We start from the raw sequence: 23,966 nt of genomic DNA, 5'->3' as shown, positions 1-23,966 counted from the left end.
GGGGTTAGGGGTTAGGGTTAGGGTAGGTTTAGGGTTTAGGGTTTAGGGTTCGCGTTTGGGGTTATGGGTTAGGGGTTAGGGTTAGGGTTATTGTTAGGTTTTGGGTTTGGTTTAGGAGTTAAGGTTATATTTAGGGTTAGGGGTTAGGGGTTAGGGTTAGGGTTTAGCATTAAAGGATTAGGGTTAGAGGGTTAGGGTTAGGATTAGAGTTAGGGTTAGGGTTAGGGTTAAGGTTAGGGTTAGCGGATTAGGGTTAGGGTTAAGGTTAGGGGTTAGGGTTAGGGTTAGGGTTTAAGGTTAGGGTTATTGTTTGGGTTACGGTTAGGGTTTAGGTTTAAAGGGTTAGGGTTAGAGCGTTAGGTATGGTTAGGGGTTAGGGTTAGGGGTTAGGGATAGGGGTTAGTGTTAGGATTAGGGTTAGGGTTATGGTTAGCGGGTAGGGTTAGTGTTAGGAATAGGGTTAGGGTTTAGGATTAGGGTTAGGGTTTGGGTGGGGGTTAGGGTTATTGTAGGGTTACGGTTAGGATTTAGGTTTAAAGGGTTAGGGTTAGAGGGTTAAGATTAGCGTTAGGGTTAGGGTAGGGGTTAGGGGTTAGGGTTAGGGGTAGGGTTAGGTTTAGGGGTTAGGCGTTAGGTTTAGGGTTAGGAGTTAGTGTTAGGGTTAGGGTTGGGGTTAGGGTTAGGGTTAGGTGTATGGTTAAAGGGTTACGGTTAGAGGGTTCGGGTTTAGGGTTAGGGTTTAGGGTTAAAGGGTTAGGGTTAGAGGGTTTGGGTTAGGGGTTAGGGTTAGGGGTTAGGGTTAGGGTTAGGGTTTAGATTAAAAGGTTTAGGGTTAGAGGGTTAGGGTTATGGTTAGGGGTTAGGGTTAGGGTGAGGGGTTAGGGATAGGGGTTAGGGTTAGGGTGGGATTAGGGTCCGGGTCATGGTGTCAGGGCTCAAGATTTTAGGGTCTGGGTCAGGGTTAGGCGTTTAGGGGTTTAGGGTCAGGGGCTGTGGGTTCAGGATCAGGGTCTGTGGTTAGGGTCTGTGTCGGGGTCGGTGTTAGGGCTATTGGTTAGGGTTAGGGGTTAGGGTTAGAGGTTCGGGTTAGGGGTTAGTGTTATGGGTTATGGTCAGGTGTTAGGGTTAGGGTTAGGGATTGGGGTTGGGGTTTCAATTTAGGGTTTAGAGTCAGGGTTAGGATTAGGGTCATGGTTAGGGTTAGGGTTAGGTTTAGAGTGTTAGGGTTAGGGTGAGGGTTAGGGTTATGGTTGGGGTTATAGTTGGTTAGGGTTAGGGTTGGGATTGGGGTTAGGGTTTAAGTGTTTGGTGTAGGGTTAGGGGTTAGGGTTAGGGGTTGGTGTTAGGGTCAGGGCCAGGTTGTCAGAGTCAGGGGTCAAGAGTCTAGGGTTATGGACAGGATCAGGTTCAGGGGGTTATGGCGTCAGGGGTCAGGCTTAGAGGTTCAGGGGCAGGGTCAGTGTCAGGGTTTAGGGTCAGTTTGGGGTTTGGGGTTCGGGGTTAGGGTTAGGGCTTAGTGTTAGAGTTAGGGGTTAGGGTTAGGGTTAGGGGTTAGGGTTTAGGTTTAGGGTTAGGGTTAGGGGTTAGGATTAGGGATAGATTTAGGATTAGGGTTATCTTACGGGTTGGGGTTAGGTTTAGGATTAGGGTTTAGGGTTAAGGTTAGGGTTAGGTTTAGGGGTTAGGGGTTAGGTTTAGGGTTAGGGGTTAGTGTTAGGGTTAGGGTTAGGGTTAGGGGTTAGGGTTAGGGGTATGGTTAAAGGCTACGGTTAGAGGGTTCAGGTTTAGTGTTAGGGTTAGGGTTTAGGGTCAAAGGGTTAGTGTTAGAGGGTTCGGGTTAGGGGTTAGGGTTAGGGTTAGGGGTTAGGGGTTAGGGTTAGGGTTTAGGGTTAAAGGATTAGGGTTAGAGGGTTAGGGTGAGGATTAGATTTAGTGTTAGGGGTTAGGGTTAAGGTTAGGGTTAGCGGGTTATGGTTAGGGTTAAGGTCAGGGGTTAGGGTTATGGTTATGTTTTAGGGTTAGGGTTATTGTTAGGGTTACGTTTAGGTTTTAGGTTTAAAGGGTTAGGGTTAGAGGGTTAGTGTAGGGTTAGAGGTTAGGGTTAGTGTTAGGGGTTAGGGATTGGGGTTAGTGTTAGGGTTAGGGTTAGGGTTAGGGTTAGCGGGTTAGGGTTAGTGTTAGGAATAGGGTTAGGGTTTAAGATTAGTGTTAGGGTTTGGTTTATGGGTTAGGGTTATTGTAGGGTTACGGTTAGGGATTAGATTTAAAGGGTTAGGGTTAGAGGGTTAGAATTAGGGTTAAAGTTAGGCTTAGGTTTAGGGGTTAAGGGTTAGGGTTAGGGGTAGATTTAGGTTTAGGGGTTAGGGTAGGTTTAGGTTTAGGGTTAGGGTTAGTGTTTAGGTTAGGATTAGGGTTAGGGGTTAGGGTTAGGGTTAGGGGTTAGAGTTAGTGTTAGGGTTAGGGGTTAGGGTTAGGGTTAGGGGTTAGGGTTTAGGGTTAGGGTAGGTTTACGGTTTAGTGTTAGGGTTAGCTTTAGGGTTATGGGTTATGGGTTAGGGTTAGGATTATGGTTAGGTTTTGGGTTTGTGTTAGGGGTTAAGGTTATGTTTAGGGTTAGGGTTAGGGGTTAGGGATGGGGTTAGTGTTAGGATTATGGTTGGGTTATGGTTAGCAGGTTAGTGTTAGTGTTAGGAATAGGGTAGGGTTTAGGAATAGGGTTAGGGATAGAGTTAGGGTTTACGGTTAAAGGGTTAGGGTTAGAGGGTTAGGGTTAGGGTTAGGTTTAGGTTTAAAGGGTGAGGGGTTAGGATTAGGGTTAGGGTTTAGGGTTAAAGGGTTAGGTTTAAGGTTAGGGTTAGGGGTTAGGGTTAGGGTTAAGGTACAGGTTAGGTTATGGGTTAGGGTACATTTTATGTTACGGGTTAAGGTACCGGTTAGGCTTAGTGTATGGGTGAGGGTATGGGTTAGGATAAGGGTTAGGTTAGGGTACGGGTTAAGGTTAGGGTACGGGTTAGGGTACGGTTTAGGTTTAGGGTTAGGGTACAGTTTAGGGTTAGTGTATGAGTTAGGGTTAGGGTTAGTGTTAGGTTTGGGGTTAGGATTAGGGTTAGGGTCCGGGTTAGGGTACGAATTAGGGTACAGTTTAGGGTAGGGTTAGGCTTAGGGTTAGGGTTAGGGTACAGTTTAGGGTTAGTGTATGAGTTAGGGTTTGGGTTAGTGTTAGGTTTGGGGTTAGGTTTAGGGTTAGGGTACGGGTTAGGGTACGAGTTAGGGTACAGTTTAGGGTAGGGTTTGGTTTAGGGAGGGTTAGGGTATGGGTTAGGGTTATGGTACGGGTTAGGTTTAGGGTTAGGGTTAGTGTATGGGTTAGGGTTAGGGTACGGGTTAGGGTTAGGGTTAGGTTTAGGGGTAGTGTAGGGTTAGGGTTAGGGTTAAGTTTAGGGTATGGATTAGGCTTAGGTTTAGGGTACTGTTTAGCTTTAGGGTTAGGGTTAGGGTTAGGTGACAGGTTAGGGTTAGTGTACGGGTTAGTGATAGTGTTACGGTTCGGCTTAGGTTTAGGGTTCGGGTTCGGGTTAGGGTGAGGGTGAGGGTTAGGGTTAGGGTTAGGATTACAGTACGGTTTGTGTACAGGATAGCATTAGGGTTAGCGTTAGGAAACGGGTTACAGTTACCATAAGGGTTAGTGTATGGTAAAAGTACGGGTTAGGGTTAGGGTTAGGGTTAGAGTTAGTGTTAGGGTTTGGTTTAGGGGTTATGGTTATGGTTATGGTTATGGTTAAATTAGGGTTTGGGTTAGTTTTTGGTTTAGGGGTTATGGTTAGGGTTAGGGTACAGGTTAGGCTTATGTTTAGGGTTAGCAAACGTCTTAGGATTAGGTTAGGTTAGGTTAGGGTTAGGGTTAGGGTAATGTTTAGGGTTAGGGATAGGGTTAGGATTTAGTGTTAGGGTTAGGGTCGGGGTTAGGGTTAGGATACGGGATATGGTTAGGGTAATATTTAGGGTTAGGTTTAGGTTACGGGTTAGGGTTACGGTTAGGGTTAATGTTAAGGTTAGGGTACGGGTTAGAATTAGGGTTAGGGAAAGGGTTAGGTTATGGGTTAGGGTTAGGGTACACGTTAGAGTTACACTACAGGTTAGGGTACAGGTTAAGGTACGGGTTAGCTTATGTGTACGATTTAGGTTTAGGGTGAGGGTACGGTTTAGGGTACTCATCAGGGTTAGGTAAGGGTAGGGTTAGGGTTAGGGTTTAGGGTTAGGGTTAGGGTACGGGTTAGGGGTAGGGGTAGGGGTAGGTTTAGGTTACGGGTTAGGGTTAGGGTTAGGGTAAGGTTCAGGTTCAGGTTAGGGTTAGGGTATGGGTTAGGTTAAGGGTCAAGGGACGATTTAGGTTACGGGTTAAGGTACGGGTTAGGGTTATGATACAGGTTAGGTTTCGTGTTATCGTTAGGGTTAGGTTATGGGTACAGGTTAGGGTTTGGGTATGGGTTAGGGTACGGGTTAGGGTTAGGATACGGTTAATGGTTAGGGCACGGGTTTCGGTTAGGGTTAGAGTCAGGGTTGGTGTTAGGGTTAGTTTTAGGGTACGGGTTAGGGTACTGGTTAGGATAAGGGTAGGGTACAGTTTAGGGTTCGGGTTTGGGTTAGGGTTAGGTTTAGGGTTAAGTTTGGGGTTAGGGTCAGGTTTAGGGTTAGGGTTAGGGTTGGGTTAGGTTTAGCTTTAAGGTACAGGTTAGGGTTAGGGTATGAGATAGGGTACGGTTTAGGGTAGGGTTAGGTTTAGGGTTAGGGTTAGGGTACAGGTAACTGTTAGGGTACGGTTTAGGGTTAGGGTTAGGTTTAGTGTATGGATTTGGATTAGGGTACGGGTACGGGTTAGGGTACGGGTACGGGTACGGGTACGGGTTAGGGTATGGGTACGGGTTAGGGGTAGGGTTAGGGTTAGGGTTAAGTGACGGGTGAGGGAAGGGTAGGTGTGAGAGTACAGGTTAGGGTTAGGGTTCGGGTTTGGGTTAGGGTATGGCTTAGGGTTAGGGTACGGATTAAAGTATGGGTTAGGGTACGAGTTAGGGTACGTTTTAGGGTTAGGGTATGGGTTAGGGTTAGGTTTAGGGCAAGGGTTTGGGTTTGGGTTAGGGTTAGGGTATGGGTTAGGGTACGGGTTAGGGTCGGGTGAGGGTACGGGTTAGGGTTAGGGTACTGGTTAGGGTTAAGTTTAGGGTTAGGGTAAGGGTTAGGGTTAGGGAACGGCTTAGGATACGAGTAAGGGTTAGTTTGAGGGTTTGGGTTATGGTTCAGGTTACGGTTACGGTGAGGGTTAGGGTTAGGTTTAGGGTTAGGATACGTCTTAGGGTTAGGGTATGTTTTAGAGTATGGGTTAGGGTATGGGCTAGGATTAGGATAATGATTAGGGTATGGGTTACAGTTAGGTTTAGGGTACAGATAGGGTTAGTGTTGGAATTAGTGTTAAGGTTAGGGTTCGGGTTAGGGTTAGGGTTAGGGTAGGGTTCCGGTTAGGGTTAGGGTAAGGGTTAGGTTAGGGTTAGGGTTAGGGTTCGGGTTAGGGTTAGGGTTAAGTTTAGGGTAAGGTTAGGGTTAGGGTATAGGTTAGAGTAAGGGTTAGATTACAGGTTATGTTTAGGGTTAGAGTCGGTACGGTTAAGGGTTAGCATCAGGGTTAAGGGATGGGTTAGGGTCCAGGTTAGGGTAAGGTTAAGGGTTAGTTAGGGTTAGGGTTAGGGTACAGGTTAGGATTAGCGTTAGTGTTGGTGTTAGGTTTAGGGTTAGGGTACGGGTTAGGGTTAGGGTTAGGATAAGGGTTAAGGTTAGGGTTAGGTTTAGGGTTAGGTTTAGGTTTAGGGTTAGGGTAGGGTTAGGGTTTAGTTTTGGGTTTAGGTTTAGGGTTAGAGTTAGGGTACAGGTTAGAGTTTAGTTTTGGGTTTAGGTTTAGGGTTAGAGTTAAGGTACAGGTTAGGGTTAGGGTCAGGGTACTGTTTAGTGTTAATGTTAGGGTTAGGTTTAGTTTACGGGTTAGGGTTAGTTTTAGCATTAGGGTTAGGTTTCGGGTTAGGGTTAGGCTTAGGGTTCGTGTTAGGGTTAGGTTAGGGTTAGGTTAGATTAGGTTTAGAGTCAGAATTAGGGATAGGGTTAGGAGTTAGGGTTAGGTTTAGGGTAAGGTTTGTATTAGGGTACGGGTTAGAATAGGGGTTAGGTTATGGGTTAGGTTTAGGGTTAGGGTTAGGGTTAGGGAACGGGTAAGGGTTAGGGTTAGGGTTAGGGTTGGTTTTAGGATTAGGGTTAGGGTATGGGTTCGGGTTATGATTTGGGTTTGGGTACAGTTTAGGTTACGTTTTAGTGTATGGGTTAGGTTGCGGGTTAGGATACGAGTTAAAGTTAGGGTTCGGGTTAGGGTACGATTTATGTTTAGGGTTAGGGTATGGGTTAGGGTACAGTTAAGGATTAGTGTTAGAGTACGGGCACGGGTTAGGGTAAGGGTTACATTTAGGTTTAGGGTCAGGGTTATGGTACGGGTAAGGGTTATGATACCGGTAGGGTTACGGTTAGGGTTAGGGTTAGGGTTAGGATACAGCTTAGGGTTAGAATACAGCTTAGGGTTAGGGTACAGGTTAGAGTGTGGGTTTGGGTACGGGTTAGGTTTAGGGTAAGGACTAGGGTACGGGTTCCGGTTAGGGCTAGGGTATGGTTAGGGTTAGCATTGGGATTAGTGTTAGGGTTAAGGTATGGGTTAGTTTTAGGGTGAGGGTTAGGATACAGATTAGGTTACGGGTTAGGGTACGGTTTGGTTATGGGTTAATGTACCGGTTAGGGTTAGGGTACGGGTTAGGGTACAGTTTAGGGTTAGGATTAGGTTACGGTTTAGGGTTAGTGTAGGGGTTAGCTTTAGGGTTAGTTTTAGGGTTGGGGTTAGGGTTAGGGTTAGGGTACGGGTAAGGGTTAAGGTATGAGTTAGGATACGGTTTATGGTAGGGTTAGGTTTAGGGTTAGGGTTAGTGTATGGGTTAGGGTTATGGTATGGGTTAGGGTTAGGGTACGGGTTAGGTTTCGGGTTAGGATTAGGTTTCGGGTTAGGGTTAGGGTTAGGGTAGGGTTAGGGTTAGGGTTCTGTTTAGGGTTAGGGTTAGGATACAGATTAGGGTTAGGGTACGGGTAAGGGTTAAGGTACGAGTTAGGATACAGTTTATGGTAGGGTTAGGTTTAGGGTTAGGGTTAGTGTATGGGTTAGGGTTAGTGTATGGTTTAGGGTTAGGGTACGGGTTAGGGTTCGGGTTAGGGTTAGGTTTCGGGTTAGGGTTAGGGTTAGGGTAGGGTTAGGGTAGGGTTAGGGTTAGGGTTCTGTTTAGGGTTAGGGTTAGGGTTAGGGTTAGGGTTAGCTTACAGGTAATGTTTAGGCTTAGAGTTAGGATTGGGTTAGGGATAGGGTTAGGTTAGGATTAGGAATAGGCTTAGGGTTTAGGGTTATGGTTAGGGTAAGGTTAGTGTTAGGGTACGGGTTAGAGTATGGGTTAGGGTATGGGTTAGCATTAGGGTAAGGAATAGGGTACGGGTTAGGGTATGGGTTACGTTTAGGGTTAGGGTACGGTAGGTTACGGGTTAGGGTTAGGGTTAGTTTTAGGGTATGGGTTAGTGTTTGGGTACGGATTAGTGTATGGGTTAAGGTACGGGTTAGGGTACATAGAAGGGTTAGGGTTAAGGTAGGGTTATGGTTAGGGAGAGGGTTAGAATTAGGTTTGGGGTTTGAGTTGGGATTAGGGTACGGGTTCGTGTTAGGGTTAGGGTTAGGCTACGAGTTAAGTTACGGGTTAGGGTACAGTTTAGGTACGGGTAAGAGTACGTGTTAGGGTTAGGGTACGGGTTAGGGTTAGGATACGGGTTAGGGAATGGGTTAGGTTTAGGGTTAGGGTTAGGGTTAGGGGTTAGGATTATGGTTAGGGTTATGGTAGGGTTAGGCTAGGGTTAGGTTTAGAGTTAGGATAAGTGATAGGGTCAGGGGTCAGGGTTATGGTTAGGGTAAGTTTAAGGTTAGGGTACGGGTTAGATTATGGGTTAGGGTTAGGATTAGGTTACGGGTTAGGGTAAGGGTTAGGGTTCGAGTTAGGGTTAGCTTAGTTTAGAGTTAGTGTTAGGTTTAGGGGTTAGTGTTAGGGTTAGGGTTAGGGTTAGGATTAGGGCTGGGGTTAGGGTTAGTGTTAGGGTAAGGTTAGGGTTAGGGTACGGGTTAGGGTTAGGGTACGGGTTATGGTTAGGTTTAGGGTACAGCTTAGGGTTAGGTTTAGGGTTAGGTTTAGTTTAGGATTAAGGTACAGGTTAAGGTCAGGTCTAGGGTACTGTTTAGTGTTCGGGATAGGGTTAGGTTTAGGTCATGGGTTAGGGTTGGGTTCGAGTTAGGTTATGGTTTAGGGTTAGGTTTAAGGTTAACTTTAGTTAGTTTTAGGGTTAGGTTTGGGTTAGGGTTAGGATTAGGGATAGGTTTAGGGGTTAGGGTTAGGGTTAGGGTAAGGTTAGGTTTTGGATATGGGTTAGAGTATGGGTTAGGGTATGGGTTAGGGTTAGTGTAAGGATTTGGGTACAGTTTAGGGTTAGGGTTAGGGTACAGTTAAGGTTAAGTTTGGGATTAGTGTTAGGGTTTGGGGACGGTTTAGGTTCAGGGTTAGGGTTAGTGTACAGGTTAGGTACAGGTTAGGCTACGGTTTAGGTTACGGGTTAAGGTACCATTTAAGCTTAGGGTACTGGTTAGTGTACTGGTTAGGGTTAGGTTTAGGGTTAGGGTATGGCTTAGGGTTATGGTACGGGTTAGGGTACGGTTTAGGGTTAGTATGGGTTTGGGTCAAGGTTAGGTTTAGGGTTAGTGTTAGGGGTTATGATTAGGGTTAGGGTTAAGTTTAGGGTTAGGTTAGGGTTAGGGTTAGGGTTAAGATTAGTGATAGGCTTAGGGGTCAGGATTATGGTTAGGGTTAGAGTACGGGTTAGAGTACAGGTTAGCGTTAGGGTAAGGGATAAGGTACGGTTTAGGGTATGGGTTACGTTCGGGTAAGGTTACGGGTTAGGTTACAGGTTCGGGTTCGGGTTAGTTTTAGGGTACGGGTTAGGGTTAGGGTATGGGTTAGGGTACAGGTTATAGTACAGGTTAGGGTACGGGTAAGGGTTAGGGTTAGGGTACTGGTTAGGGTTAGGTTTAGGGTAAGATTTAGGTTACGGGTTAAGGTATGGGTTAGGTTACAGGTAAGAATACGGGTTAGGGTTAGAGTATGGGTTAGGGTACGGGTTAGGGTTAGGGTTAGGGATAGGGTTAGGGTTTAGGATTAGGGTTAGGGTTAGGTTTAAGGTTACGGTTATGCTGGTAGGTTTAAGGTTAGGATTAGTGAGAGGGTTAGGGGTCAGGGTTATGGTTAGGGTACGTTTAAGTTTAGGGTACGGTTTAGATTATGGGTTAGGGTATGGGTTAGGGTTAGGGTTAGGGTAGGTGTTAAGGTACGGTTAGGGTACGGGTAAGGGTTTAGGTTAGGGTTAGCGTATAGTTTAGGGTACGGGTTAGTGTTAGGGTTAGGGTTAGAGGTTATAGTTAGGTTTAGGGTTAGTTTTAGAGTTAGGGTTACTTTAGGGTAGGGTTAGGTTTGGATAAGGATAGGGTTAGGGGTTAGGGTTAGGGATAGGGTTACGGTTAGGGTTAGGGTAGGGTACGGGTTAGGTTACAGGTTAGGGGTAGAGTTAGGGTACGTGTTAGGGTTAGGGTACAGGTTAGCATTAGGGTAAGTGTTACGGTACAGGTTAGGCTTAGGGTTAGGGTTAGGGTACAGGTTAGGTTATGGCTTAGGGTAGGGTTAGGGTTAGGGTTAGTGTTAGAATGGTTTATTGTGTGGGTTAGGGTTAGGGTTAGGGTTAGGTTTAGGGTACGGGGTAGTGTTAGGGTTAGGGTTAGGGTTAGGGTTAGGGTTAAGGTTACATTAGGGTTAGGGTTAGGATTTGGCATAGGGTTAGGGGTTTGGGTTAGGGTACGGTTAGTGTTAGGGTTAGGGTACGGGTTAGGTTACGGGTTAGGGTTAGATTTAGGGTACGTGTTAGGGTTAGTGTACGGGTTTGCATTAGGTTAAGGGTTAGGGTACGGGTAAAGCTTCAGGTTAGGGTTAGGGTACGGGTTAGGTTACGGGTTGGGGTTAGTGTTAGGGTGTGGTTTAGGGTACGTGTTAGGGTTAGTGTTAGGGTACGGGTTAGGGTTAGGGTTAGGATTAGGGCTAGGATTAGGGTACGGTTTAGCATACGGGTTAGTGTACGAGTTCGGGTACGGTTTAGGATTAGGGTACGTGTAATGGTATGGATTAGGGTATGGATTAGGGTACTGGTTAGTGGTAGGGGTTATTGGTTAGGGTACGATTTAGGGTTAGGATACGGGTTAGGGTTAGGGTTAGGGTTGTGGTTATGGTTAGGGTTAGAGTACAGGTTCGGGTTAGGGTTAGGGTATGGGTTAGAGTACAGGTAACAGTTAGGGTTAGAGTTAGGGTTAGGGTTAGGGTTAGGGTACGGGTTAGGGTTATGGTTAGAGTTAGTGTACGGGTTAGGGTTAGGTTTAGGGTACGGAATAGGGTTAGGTTCAGTGTTAGGGTTAGGGTACGGGTTAGGGTTAGGATTAGGGTACTGATTAGGTTTAAGTTTTTGGTTAGGGTTAGGTTACGGGTTAGGGTTTGCGTTTGGTTAGGGTTAGGGTTAGGTTACTGGTTAAAGTCAGGGTTAGGTTTAGGGTTCGGGTTAGGATTAGGGTTAGGGTACCGGTTAGGGTTAGGGATAGGGTTAGGCTACGGGTTAGGTTATGGGTTAGGGTACAGGTTAGTGTTAGTTTTAGGGTTAGGGTATGGGTAGAGTTAGGGTATGGGTTAGTGTGCGGTTTAGTGTTAGGGTATGGGTTAGGTTACAGTTTAGGGTACGGGTTAAGTTACGGGTTATGGTATGGGTTAGGGTTAGGGTTAGGGTTTGGGTACAGGTTAAGGTTAGGTTACGGGTTAGGGTTAGGGTTAGTGTTAGGGTACGGGTTAGCGTTTGGTAAGGGATAGGGTACAGGTTAGGGTATGGGTTACGGTTAGGGTTGGGGTACGGGTTAGGTTACAGGTTAGGGTTAGGGTGTGGGTTAGGGTACGTGTTAAGGTACGGGTTAGGATACGGGTAAGTGTGAGGGTAAGGGTTAGAGTACGGGTTAGGGTTAGGGTGCAGGTTAGGGTTAGCTGTAGGATTAGGTTTGGGGTTAGGGTTGGGATTAGTGTACGGGTTCGTGTTAGGTTTAGGGTTAGGGTACAGGTTAGGTTACGGGTTAGGATACAGGTTAGGTTACGTTTAGGAGTACTGGTTAGGGTTAGGGTATGGGTTAGGGTACGGGTTAGGCTTAGGGTACGGGTTAGGGTACGGCTTAGGTTTAGGGTTAGGGTTAGGGTTAGGGGTTAGGATTAGGGTTAGGGTTAGTGTTAGGGTCAGGGTTAGGGTAGGGTTTGGTTTAGGGTTATGATTAGTGATAAGGTTAGGGGTCAGTGTTATGGTTAGGGTAAGTTTTAGTTTAGGGTACGGGTTAGATTATGGGTTAGTGTACGGGTTAGGGTTAGGTTTAGGGTTAGGTTACGGGTTAGGGTTAGTGTAAGGGTTAGGGTACGAGTTAGGGTTAGGTTTAGTGTTAGGGTTAGTGTTAGGGTTAGGGGTTAGGGTTAGGGTTAGTGTTAGGTTAGGGTTAGGTTTACGATTAGTGCTAGGGTTAGGGGTTAAGGTTACGTTTAGGGAACGGGTTAGGGTTAGGGTTAGCGTACTGGTTTGTGTATGGGTTTGGGTATGGGTTAGGGCTAGGGTACGGGTACGGGTACGGGTTAGGGTTAAGGGTAGGGTTAAGGATTAGGTTAGGGTTAGGGTTAGGGTTAGGGGTTAGGGGTTTGGGTTAAGGTTAGGGGTTAGGTTTTGGGTTAGGGTTACGGTTAGGGTTAGGGTTAACGGTTAGGGTTAAGGGTTAGGGTTAGTTTTAGGGGTTATGGGTTATGGGTTAGGGGTTAGGGTTAGGGTTAGGAATTAGGTTTAGGGTTTGGGTTAGGGTTAGGGTTAGGGTTAGGAATTAGGTTTAGGGTTTGGGTTAGGGTTAGGGTTAGGGTTAGCGTTCATGTTAAGGGTTAGGGTTAAGGGTTAGGGTTAGGGTTAGGGGTTAGGGTATGGGTTACGGTTAGAGTACGGGTTACAGTTATGGTTAGGGAACGGGTTAGGGTTAGGGTACAGGTACTGGTTAGGGTTAGGGTATGGAATAGGGTTAGTGTAAGGGTTAGGGTTAGGGATAGTGTACGGGATAGGTTAGGGTTAGGGTATGGGTTTGGGTGCGGGTTAGGGTACGGGTTAGGGTTAGGTTTAGGGTACAGGTTAGAGTTAGGGTTCGGTTTAGGTTACGGGTGAGTGTTAGCGTTAGGGTACGGTTTAGTGTATGGGTTAGGTTTCAGGTTAGGTTTAGGGTTAGGTTTAGAGTTAGGGGTTAGGGTTAGTGTTAGTGTTAGTGTTAGTTTTAGGGTTAGGGTTAGGGTTAGGGGTTAGGGTTAGGTTTAGGGGATAGTGTTAGTGTTAGTGTTAAGGTTAGCGTTAGGGTTAGGGTTAGGGTTAGGGTTAAGGGTTAGGGTTAAGGGTTAGGGTTAGGTTTAGGGTTAGTGGTTAGGGGTTCTGGTTAGGGTTAGGGTTAGGGGTAGGGATTAAGGTTAGGGTTAAGGGTTAGGGTTTGTTTTTGGTTTAGGTTTAGGGTTAGGGGTTAGGTTTTAGGGTTAGGGTTAGATGTTAGGGTTAGGGTTAGGGTTAGGGTTTAGGATTAGGGTTATGGTTAGGTACGTGTTAGTGTTAGGGTTAGGATACGGGTTAGGGTACAGGTTAGGGTACGGGTTAGTGTTAGAGTACTGGTTAGGGTTAGGGTTAGTGGACGGGTTAGTGTACAGGTTAGGGTGTGGGCTTAGGTTTAGGGTACGGGTTAGGGTATGGTTTAGGATATGGGTTAGGGTTGAGGTACAGGTTAGTGTTAGGGTACCTGTTAGGGTTAGAGTACGGTTAGGGTTAGGGTACGGGTTCAGGTTAGGGTTAGTGATCGGGTTAGGGTTAGGGATAGGGGTTAGGGTTAGGGTTAGGGTTATGGTTAGAGTTAGGGTTAGGGTTAAGGGTTAGGGTTAAGAGTTAGGGTTAGGATAGGTTTAGTGTTAGGGTTAGGGGTTAGGGTTAGGGATTTGATTCGATTCGATTCTTTTCGATTCGATTCGATTCAATTCTTTTCGATTCGAATTGATTCGATGCAATTCTTTCAATTCGATTTTTATCGATTCTATTCTTTTCGATTCGATAGATTCTTTTCTATTCGATTCAATTTGATTCGATTCGATTCGAGTCTTTTTGATTCGATTCGTTTCGATTCGATTCTTTTCAGTTCGATTTGATTGAAATCTTTTCGATGTAATTCAATTCGATTCTTTATGAATTTATTTGATTCTTTTCAATTCGACTCGATTTTTTTCGATTCGTTTCGATTATTTTCCATTCGATTTGATTCGATTCTTTTCGATACAATTCGATTCTATTCTTTTTGATTCGATTCTCTTCGATTCTATTCTTTTTGATTCGATTCGATTTTTTCAATTCGATTCGATTCCTTTAGATTCGATTCAATTCGATTCAAATCTTTCATTTCGATTCGATTCTTTTCAATTTGATTCTATCTTTTTCGATTAGATTCGATTCTTTTCGATTTGATTCAATTCGATTCGAATCTTTCGAATCGATTCTATTCTTTTCGATTTGATTCGATTCGATTCTTTTCGATTTGATTCGATTCTTTCGATTCGATTCAAATCTTTTTTTTTAAGTTTTTTTTAAATTTTTTTATTATTTACTTATGATAGTCACACAGAGAGAGAGAGAGAGGCAGAGACATAGGCAGAGGGAGAAGCAGGCTCCATGCACTGGGAGCCTGACGTGGGATTAGATCCCAGGTCTCTAGGATCGCGCCCTGGTCCAAAGGCAGGCGCTAAACCGCTGCGCCACCCAGGGATCCCACGATTCAATTCTTTTTGATTCAATTCGATTCGATTCGATTCGATACTTTTCGATTCGATTTTTTTCGATTCGATTCAATTCTTTTCGATTTGATCGATTCTTTTCAATTCGATTCGATTCGGTTCGATTCAATTTGATTCTTTTCGATTCGATTCGATTATTTTTGATTTGACTCAATTCAATGGTTTGATTCGATTATTTTCGATTCGATTTGATTCGATTCAATTCTTTTCGATTCAATTCGATTCTATTCGAATATTTTCGATTCGATTTGATTGCATTAGATTCGATTATTTTTTATTCAATTCAATACGATTATTTTGATTTGATTCGATTCATTGCGGTTCGATTCGAATATTTTCGATTCGAATCGATTCTTTTCGATTCGATTCTTTTTTATTCGATTCGATTATTTTCAATTCGATTCGATTTGATGCGAATCGATTATTTTCGATTCAATTCGATTCGATTCGATTATTTTCGAATCGATTTGATTCGATTCGATTCTTTTCAATTTGATTAGATTATTTTCGATTCGAATCAATTCGATTCTTTTCGATTGGAATCTTTTCGATTTGATTTGATTATTTTCGATTCGATTCGATTATTTTCGATTCAATTCGATTGGATTATTTTCGATTCAATTCGATGCTATCGATTATTTTCGATTCAATTTGATTCGATGCAATTATTTTCGATTCAATGCAAATCAATTTGATTATTTTTGATTCGATTTGATTAGATTTGATTCGATTATTTTCGATTCGATTCAATTCTTTTCGATTCGATTCGGTTATTTTCGATTTGATTTGATTATTTTCTATTCGATTCGATTCGATTATTTTCGATTCGATTCGATGTGAATCGATTATTTTCTAATCGATTCGTATTAATTCGATTCGATTCGATTCAATTCGATTTGATTATTTTCGATTCGATTCGATTATTTTTTATTCGATTCGATTCGATTATTTTCAATTCGATTCGATTATTTTCTATTCGATTTGATTCTTTTCGACTCGTTTCGATTATTTTCCATTAGAATCGATTCGATTATTTTCGATTCGATTATTTTCAATTCGATTCAATTATTTTCGATTCGATTTCATTATTTTCAATTCAATTCATTTCGATTATTTTCGATTCGATTCAATGCAAATCGATTATTTTCGATTAGATTCGATTCAATTTTTTTCGATATGATTTGATTCGATTATTTTCAATTAGATTCAATTTGATTATTTTCATTTCGATTCAGTTCGATTTGATTCTATTATTTTCGATTCGATTTGTTTCATATCGATTCGAATCGTTTTGATTCAATTTGATTATTTTTGATTTGAATCGATTCTTTTCTTTTCGATTCGATTCTTTTCGATTCGGTTTGATATTTTCGATTTGAATCAATTCGATTCTTTTTGATTCGAGTATATAAGATTCAATTCGATTCTTTTCGATTCAATTCGATTCGATTTGATTCGATTCTTTTCGATTCTATTCGATTCGATTCTTTTCAATTCAATTCGATATGATTCGATTCTTTTCGATTCGATTCGATTCTTTTCATTTTGATTCGATTCGTTTCGATGCTATTCAATTCGATTCTTTTCGATTCGATTCGATTCTTTTCGATTCGTTTAGATTCTTTTCGATGGATTCGATTCGATTCTTTTCAATTCGATTCGATACAATTCGATTCTTTTCGATTCGATTTGATTTGATTCTTTTGGATTCTGTTCGATTTGATTCTTTTCAATTCAATTCGATATGATTCAATTCTTTTCGATTCAATGATACCATTCAATTTTTTTCGATTCGATTTGATTCCTTTCTTTTCGTTTCGATTCGATTCTTTTCGATTCGATTCGTTTCAATTCGATTCGATTATGTTCGATTGGATTCTTTTCGATTCAATTCAATTCGATATGATTCTTTTCGATTTGATTTGATTCATTTTGATTCGATTCGATTCTTTTCAATTCAATTAAATACGATTCTATTCTTTTTGATTCAATTCGATTCTTTTCGATTCGATACGATTCGATTCGATTCTTTTCGATTTGATTCCATTCAATTTGATCTTTTCGATCTATTCTATTCGATTTTTTTCATTTAGATTCGATTCTTTTTGATTCGATTCGATTTGATTCGAATATTTTCATTTCGATTAGATTCTCTACAATTCGATTCTTTGGATTTGATTCTTTTTGATTCGATTCAATTTGATTCTTTTCAATTCGATTCAATTCGATTCTTTTCAATTCGAATCGATTCAATACGATTCGATTACTTTTGATTCGATGAAATTTAATTCGATTTTTTTGAATTGATTTGATTCGATTCGATTATTTTCGATTCGACTCGATTTGATTCGATTTGATTATCGATTCCATTCAATTTCAATTATTCTCGATTCAATTCGATTTGATTCGATTATTTTTTATTCAATTCGATTCAATTTTCTATTCGATGTGATTCAATTCGATTTGATTCTTTTCGATTCAATCAATTCGATTTGATTCTTTTCAATTTGAATCGAATCTTTTCGATTTGATTGCATTCGATTCAATTCTTTTCGATTCGATTCGATTCAATTCTTTTCGATTCGATTCGATTCTTTTCAATACAATTCTATTCTTTTCGATTCGATTCGATTTGATTCTTTTCGATTTGATACGATTCGATTCTTTTTGATTCAATTCAATTTAGTTTGATTCTTTTCAATTCGATCTTTTCCATTTGATTCGATTCTTTCCGTTTCGATTCGATTCTTTTCGATTCGTTGCTTTTCGATTTAATTCGATTCTTTTCAATTCAATTTGATTCGATTCAATTCTTTTCGATTCAATTAAATTCTATTCGATTCCATTCGATTTGATTCTTTTCGGTTCAATTCGATTCTTTTCGATTCGATTCAATTCGATTGAATTCTTTTCGATTCGATTCAATTCGATTGAATTCTTTTTGATTCGATTCAATTCGATTCTTTTCGATTCGATTCGATTCTTTTCAATGCTATTCAATTTGATTCTTTTCGATTCGATTCAATACGATTCGATTCTTTTCGATTCGATTCGATTCGATTCTTTTCGGTTCTATTCGATTTGATTCTTTTCAATTCAATTAGATATGATTCAATTCTTTTTGATTCAATTCGATACCATTCGATTCTTTTCGATTTGATTCAATTTGATTCTTTTCGATTTGATTCGATTTGATTGTTTACGATTTGATTCGATACAATTGGATTCTTTTCGTTTCGATTCGATTCTTTTCGATTCGATTCTTTTTGATTTGATTCGATTCTTTGCATTCGATTCTTTGCATTCGATTCTATACTGTTCGATTCGATTCAATTCTTTTGGATTCAGTTCAATTCATTTCAATTCTTTTCGATTCGATTCGAATCTTTTCACTTCGCTTCGATTTGATTCTACTCTATTCATTTCAAATCGATTCGATTCTTTTTTATTCGATCTATTTGATTATTTTTGATTCGGTTCGATTCGATTCAATTCTTTTCTATTTGATTTGATTCTTTTCCAATCGATCTGATTAGATTCATTAAAAATTTTTTCAATTCGATTCGATTCTTTTCGAATCAATTCGATTCAAATTCCTTTCTTTTCAAATCGATTTGATTCGATTCGATTCTTTTTGATTCCATTCAAATCTATTTTTTCAATTCAATTCTTTTAGATTCGATTCAATTCAATTTTTTTCGATTCGATTTGATTCTTTTCAATTCGATTCGATTATATTCGATTCGATTCAATTCGATTTGAAGCTATTTGATTAGATTCTTTTCAATTCGATTCTTTTCGATTTGATTCGATTCGGTTCTTTTCGATTCGAATCGATTCTTTTCGATTCGATTCTATTCTTTAAGGTTCAATTCGATTTTTTTGATTCAATTCGATTCTCTTCGATTCGATTTGAGTCGATTCTTTTAGATTCGAATCGACAGTTTTCTATTCTTTTCGATTCATTTCGATTCGATTCGATTCTTTTCGATTCGATTCGATTCTTTTAGATTCGATTCTTTTAGATTCGATTCGATTCCTTTCGATTCAATTCGATTCGATTTTTTTCCACTCAATTCTTTTCCATTTGATTCGATTCTTTTCCATTTGATTCGATATTTTTTATTCGATTTGATTCTTTTTATTAGATTTTTTGATTCTTTTCTATTCAATTCGATTCAATTCTATTCAATTTTATTATTTTCTATTTGATTTGATTCTTTTCTATTCAATATGATTCAATTTGATCCTTTTCGATTTGATTTGATTCTTTTTGATTCGACTTTTTTTATTTCGATTTGATAGTTTTTGATTCGTTTCTTTTTGATTCGATTCGATTCGAATCTTACGATTCGAGTCTTTTCGATTCGAATTCCTTTCTTTTCCAAACGATTTGATTCAATTCTTTTTTATTTGATTCAATTCTTTTCGATTCGATTCGATTTGATTTTTTTCGATGCGATTCAATTCGGTTCAATTTTTTTCGATTTGATTCGATAGTTTTCGATTCGTTTCTTTTCGATTTGATTCGATTTGACTCTTTCGATTCGATTCAATTCTTTTCGATTCGCTTCGATTCTTTTTGATTCGATTCGATTCTTTACACTTCCATTCGATTTGATTCTTTTATTCCGTGTGATTCGATTCGATTTTTTTCGAATCGCGTTGATTCGATTCTTTTCGATTAGAGTCTTTTCAATTTGAATTCCTTTCTTTTCTAATGGATTTGATTTGATTCGATTCGATTCTTATCTATTCAATTCGATTCGAATCTTTCTATTCGAGTCTTTTTTATTTGAATTCCTTTCTTTTCGAATCGATTCGATTCCATTCTTTTCGATTCCATTCCATTCTTTTTGATTCGACTCTTTGATTCGATTATTTTGGATTCGATTTTTTTCGATTAGATTCGATTCTTTTCGATTCGATTATGTTCGATTCTTTTTGATTCAATTCGATTCGATTCTTTTTGATTTGATTCGATTCTCTTCGATTCGATTCTTTCTATTCTTTTCAATTCGATTCAATTTGATTATTTTCGATTCGATTCGATTCATTTTGATTCGTTTTTTCTAAACGATTTGATTCTTTTCGATTCCACTCCTTTCGACTCGATTCATTTGGATTCGATTCTTTTCGATTCGATTAGATACGATTCTTTTCGTTCCATTCAATTCGATTCAAAACTCTTCGATTAAATTCTTTTCAATTCGATTCGATTCGATTGTTTTCGGTTCGATTCGATTTAATTCTTTTTTATTCGATTCGATTCTTTTCTATTCGATTTGATTTTTTTCTATTCGTTTTTTATTTGATTTGTTTCAATTATTTTCGATTCGATTCGATTCGATTCAATTCTTTTCCATTCGATTTGACTCTTTTTGATTCGTTTCGAATCAATTCGATCCCTTGCGATTCGATTCGATTTAATTTATTTCAATTCGATATGATTTTTTTCATTTCGATGATAGTTTTTGATTCGTTTCCTTTCAATTTGATTCGATTCGATTCGATTCGATTGTTTTCGGTTCGATTCAATTTAATTCTTTTCGATTTGATTCGATTCTTTTCATTCAATTCAATATTTTCAATACAATTTTTTATTAGATTTTTTCTTTTCGATTCGATTCGATTCTTTTCGATTTGATTTGATTCTTTTCTATTCGATACGATTCGATTCAATCCTTTTCGATTCGATTCGATTTTTTTCGTTTTGATTCGATAGTTTTTGATTCGTTTCTTTTTTATTTGATTCGATTCGAATCTTACAATTCGAGTTTTTTCGATTCGAATTCCTTTCTTTTCCAAAAGATTTGATTTGATTCGATTCTTTTCGATTCGATGCCATTGGATTTTTTTTTTGGATGCGATTCGATTCGATTTTTTTCAATTTGATTGGATTGTTTTCGATTCATTTCTTTCCAATTTGATTCGATTCGAATCAAATGTGTCGACTCGATTCTTTTTGATTCGATTTGATTCGATTCTTTTGATTCGATTCTTTTCAATTCGATTCGATTCTTTACACTTCCATTCGATTCGATTCTTTTGATTCCATGTGATTCGATTCGATTTTCGAATCGATTCGATTTGATTCTTTTCGATTCGAGTCTTTTCGATTCGAATTCCTTTCTTTTCGAAGGATGTTGGCCTAACGTCTACAGTCTGGCAGGATGCGGGAGGGTCCTGCCCTGAGCTCTGCTCCCCAAAGGAAGCATGCCTGCAAGCTAGCTTTCCACTAGCTGAGTTGTTATGGCCGTGAGAAAGAAGCAGCATTGTAAGTCAGGACGTTCCGTCAATACCGCTCTACCTCCCCTGGAGACACAAACATTGAAGACTGCACCTTGGCCCTTGCGTCCCACGAGCTTCCGACAAACAAGTCTAGTGAGGATATTCGTAACTCCATGTGCAGGCAGTGTGGAACTGGGAAGCACCGCGTGTCAGCTCACCCCGCAGGAGGAAGTTCCCCAGAGAGACAGCTTTCAACAAGGTACCCGGGTTTGGAAGTCAGTATGCAGCTCCCTTCTGGGGGAGGAATTGCTCAGAAGTCGCTGGATTGAGCTAAGAGTCACTTGCCGCTCACAAAGCTCGCGTCCCGTATCGAACGAAATCCTTTGGAAGCGAAGCATACAGGCGGTCAACGTGGGGGAGGTACAAACCATAAGCTCAATCCAAAGGAGCGTGCATGCCTTGGAGGCAGCCGTCTGCTAGGCGCGAAACTGACAAGGCAGACACTTGGTTCTCACTTCGCTACTGTCCCGCATACAACGAAATGCTGTGGAAGCGAAACGTACAGGCAGTCAGGATGGCCGAGGTAAAGGCCATGAGCTCAGCTCTCAAACTGTGTATGCTTTGCAGGCCGATGTCTGCTAGGCACTTATTCAGGGGAGCTAGACCCGAGCTACCCTCAAACTGAACCAGGACGTTGGCAATCGCTGTATTGAACTCAGATACACGAGAGTGCAGGCCTGTCACTTCCACAAGATTTTCACAAAACCCCTTCCGGCACCTAACGTAATTATGCTACGACCTACGTCTACAGGCAGTCAGGATGCGGGAGGGTTCTGCCCTGACCTCAGCTCTCACAAGGAAGCATGCCTAGAAGCCAGCTTTCAACCAGCTGCCTTCTTATGGCAGTGAGAACGCAGCAGTATTCTGAGTCAGGAGGTTCCACGATTACCACTCTCCTGCACCTGGACATACCCCCCAGGTCTGCATTGTTCCACTTGTGTCTCAGAAGCCTCTGACAAACGTCTATGGTGAAGATGTTGGAAACTCATTCTGCAGGCAGTGTGGAACTGTGAGGGACTGAGTGTGAGCTCAGCTCTCAGAAGTAAGTTGCCTTTGGACAGGGCGTTCAGCTAGCTTCTCACCTATGGAACTTAGTATGTAGCACCAGTCTCAGACAGAAATTACTAGGAAATCGCTGGATTGAGCTTGGAGGCACTTGTCTCGTGTGCCGGGACATTCCGCTTACCTCTCACAACACTTCAGGCACGCATCGAGCCTAGGCCTGTTTGCAGCGAAGTGTACCCGCAGGCAGGATGTGGGAAGTACAGGCCATAAGCTCAACACTCAAAAGTGTGTACGCCTGGGAGGCAGATGTCTGCTCTCCACTCGTACATGGGAGGTAGAAACTAGCTACACTCTGATAGAAGAAGGCCGTTGGAAATCGCTGTATTCAACTCGGATACGCGTGAGTTCAGGCCCAGCGCTTCCACATGCTTTCCTCACCACGTCTCCCAGCACCTAACATAAGGATGTTGGCCTCTACGTCTACAGTCCGGCAGGATGCGGGAGGGTCCTGCCCTGAGCTCTGCTCCCCAAAGGAAGCATGCCTGCAAGCTAGCTTTCCACTAGCTGAGTTGTTATGGCCGTGAGAAAGAAGCAGCATTGTAAGTCAGGACGTTCCGTCAATACCGCTCTACCACCCCTGGAGACACAAACATTGAAGACTGCACCTTGGCCCTTGCGTCCCACGAGCTTCCGACAAACAAGTCTAGTGAGGATATTCGTAACTCCATGTGCAGGCAGTGTGGAACTGGGAAGCACCGCGTGTCAGCTCACCCCGCAGGAGGAAGTTCCCCAGAGAGACAGCTTTCAACAAGGTACCCGGGTTTGGAAGTCAGTATGCAGCTCCCTTCTGGGGGAGGAATTGCTCAGAAGTCGCTGGATTGAGCTAAGAGTCACTTGCCGCTCACAAAGCTCGCGTCCCGTATCGAACGAAATCCTTTGGAAGCGAAGCATACAGGCGGTCAACGTGGGGGAGGTACCAACCATAAGCTCAATCCAAAGGAGCGTGCATGCCTTGGAGGCAGCCGTCTGCTAGGCGCGAAACTGACAAGGCAGACACTTGGTTCTCACTTCGCTACTGTCCCGCATACAACGAAATGCTGTGGAAGCGAAACGTACAGGCAGTCAGGATGGCCGAGGTAAAGGCCATGAGCTCAGCTCTCAAACTGTGTATGCTTTGCAGGCCGATGTCTGCTAGGCACTTATTCAGGGGAGCTAGACCCGAGCTACCCTCAAACTGAACCAGGACGTTGGCAATCGCTGTATTGAACTCAGATACACGAGAGTGCAGGCCTGTCACTTCCACAAGATTTTCACAAAACCCCTTCCGGCACCTAACGTAATTATGCTACGACCTACGTCTACAGGCAGTCAGGATGCGGGAGGGTTCTGCCCTGACCTCAGCTCTCACAAGGAAGCATGCCTAGAAGCCAGCTTTCAACCAGCTGCCTTCTTATGGCAGTGAGAACGCAGCAGTATTCTGAGTCAGGAGGTTCCACGATTACCACTCTCCTGCACCTGGACATACCCCCCAGGTCTGCATTGTTCCACTTGTGTCTCAGAAGCCTCTGACAAACGTCTATGGTGAAGATGTTGGAAACTCATTCTGCAGGCAGTGTGGAACTGTGAGGGACTGAGTGTGAGCTCAGCTCTCAGAAGTAAGTTGCCTTTGGACAGGGCGTTCAGCTAGCTTCTCACCTATGGAACTTAGTATGTAGCACCAGTCTCAGACAGAAATTACTAGGAAATCGCTGGATTGAGCTTGGAGGCACTTGTCTCGTGTGCCGGGACATTCCGCTTACCTCTCACAACACTTCAGGCACGCATCGAGCCTAGGCCTGTTTGCAGCGAAGTGTACCCGCAGGCAGGATGTGGGAAGTACAGGCCATAAGCTCAACACTCAAAAGTGTGTACGCCTGGGAGGCAGATGTCTGCTCTCCACTCGTACATGGGAGGTAGAAACTAGCTACACTCTGATAGAAGAAGGCCGTTGGAAATCGCTGTATTCAACTCGGATACGCGTGAGTTCAGGCCCAGCGCTTCCACATGCTTTCCTCACCACGTCTCCCAGCACCTAACATAAGGATGTTGGCCTCTACGTCTACAGTCTGGCAGGATGCGGGAGGGTCCTGCCCTGAGCTCTGCTCCCCAAAGGAAGCATGCCTGCAAGCTAGCTTTCCACTAGCTGAGTTGTTATGGCCGTGAGAAAGAAGCAGCATTGTAAGTCAGGACGTTCCGTCAATACCGCTCTACCACCCCTGGAGACACAAACATTGAAGACTGCACCTTGGCCCTTGCGTCCCACGAGCTTCCGACAAACAAGTCTAGTGAGGATATTCGTAACTCCATGTGCAGGCAGTGTGGAACTGGGAAGCACCGCGTGTCAGCTCACCCCGCAGGAGGAAGTTCCCCAGAGAGACAGCTTTCAACAAGGTACCCGGGTTTGGAAGGTAGTATGCAGCTCCCTTCTGGGGGAGGAATTGCTCAGAAGTCGCTGGATTGAGCTAAGAGTCACTTGCCGCTCACAAAGCTCGCGTCCCGTATCGAACGAAATCCTTTGGAAGCGAAGCATACAGGCGGTCAACGTGGGGGAGG

Source organism: Canis lupus, chromosome 4 (assembly GCF_048164855.1).
Source record: "Canis lupus baileyi chromosome 4, mCanLup2.hap1, whole genome shotgun sequence".
Classification (NCBI taxonomy): Eukaryota; Metazoa; Chordata; class Mammalia; order Carnivora; family Canidae; genus Canis; species Canis lupus.
This window is presented reverse-complemented; position numbering follows the sequence as displayed.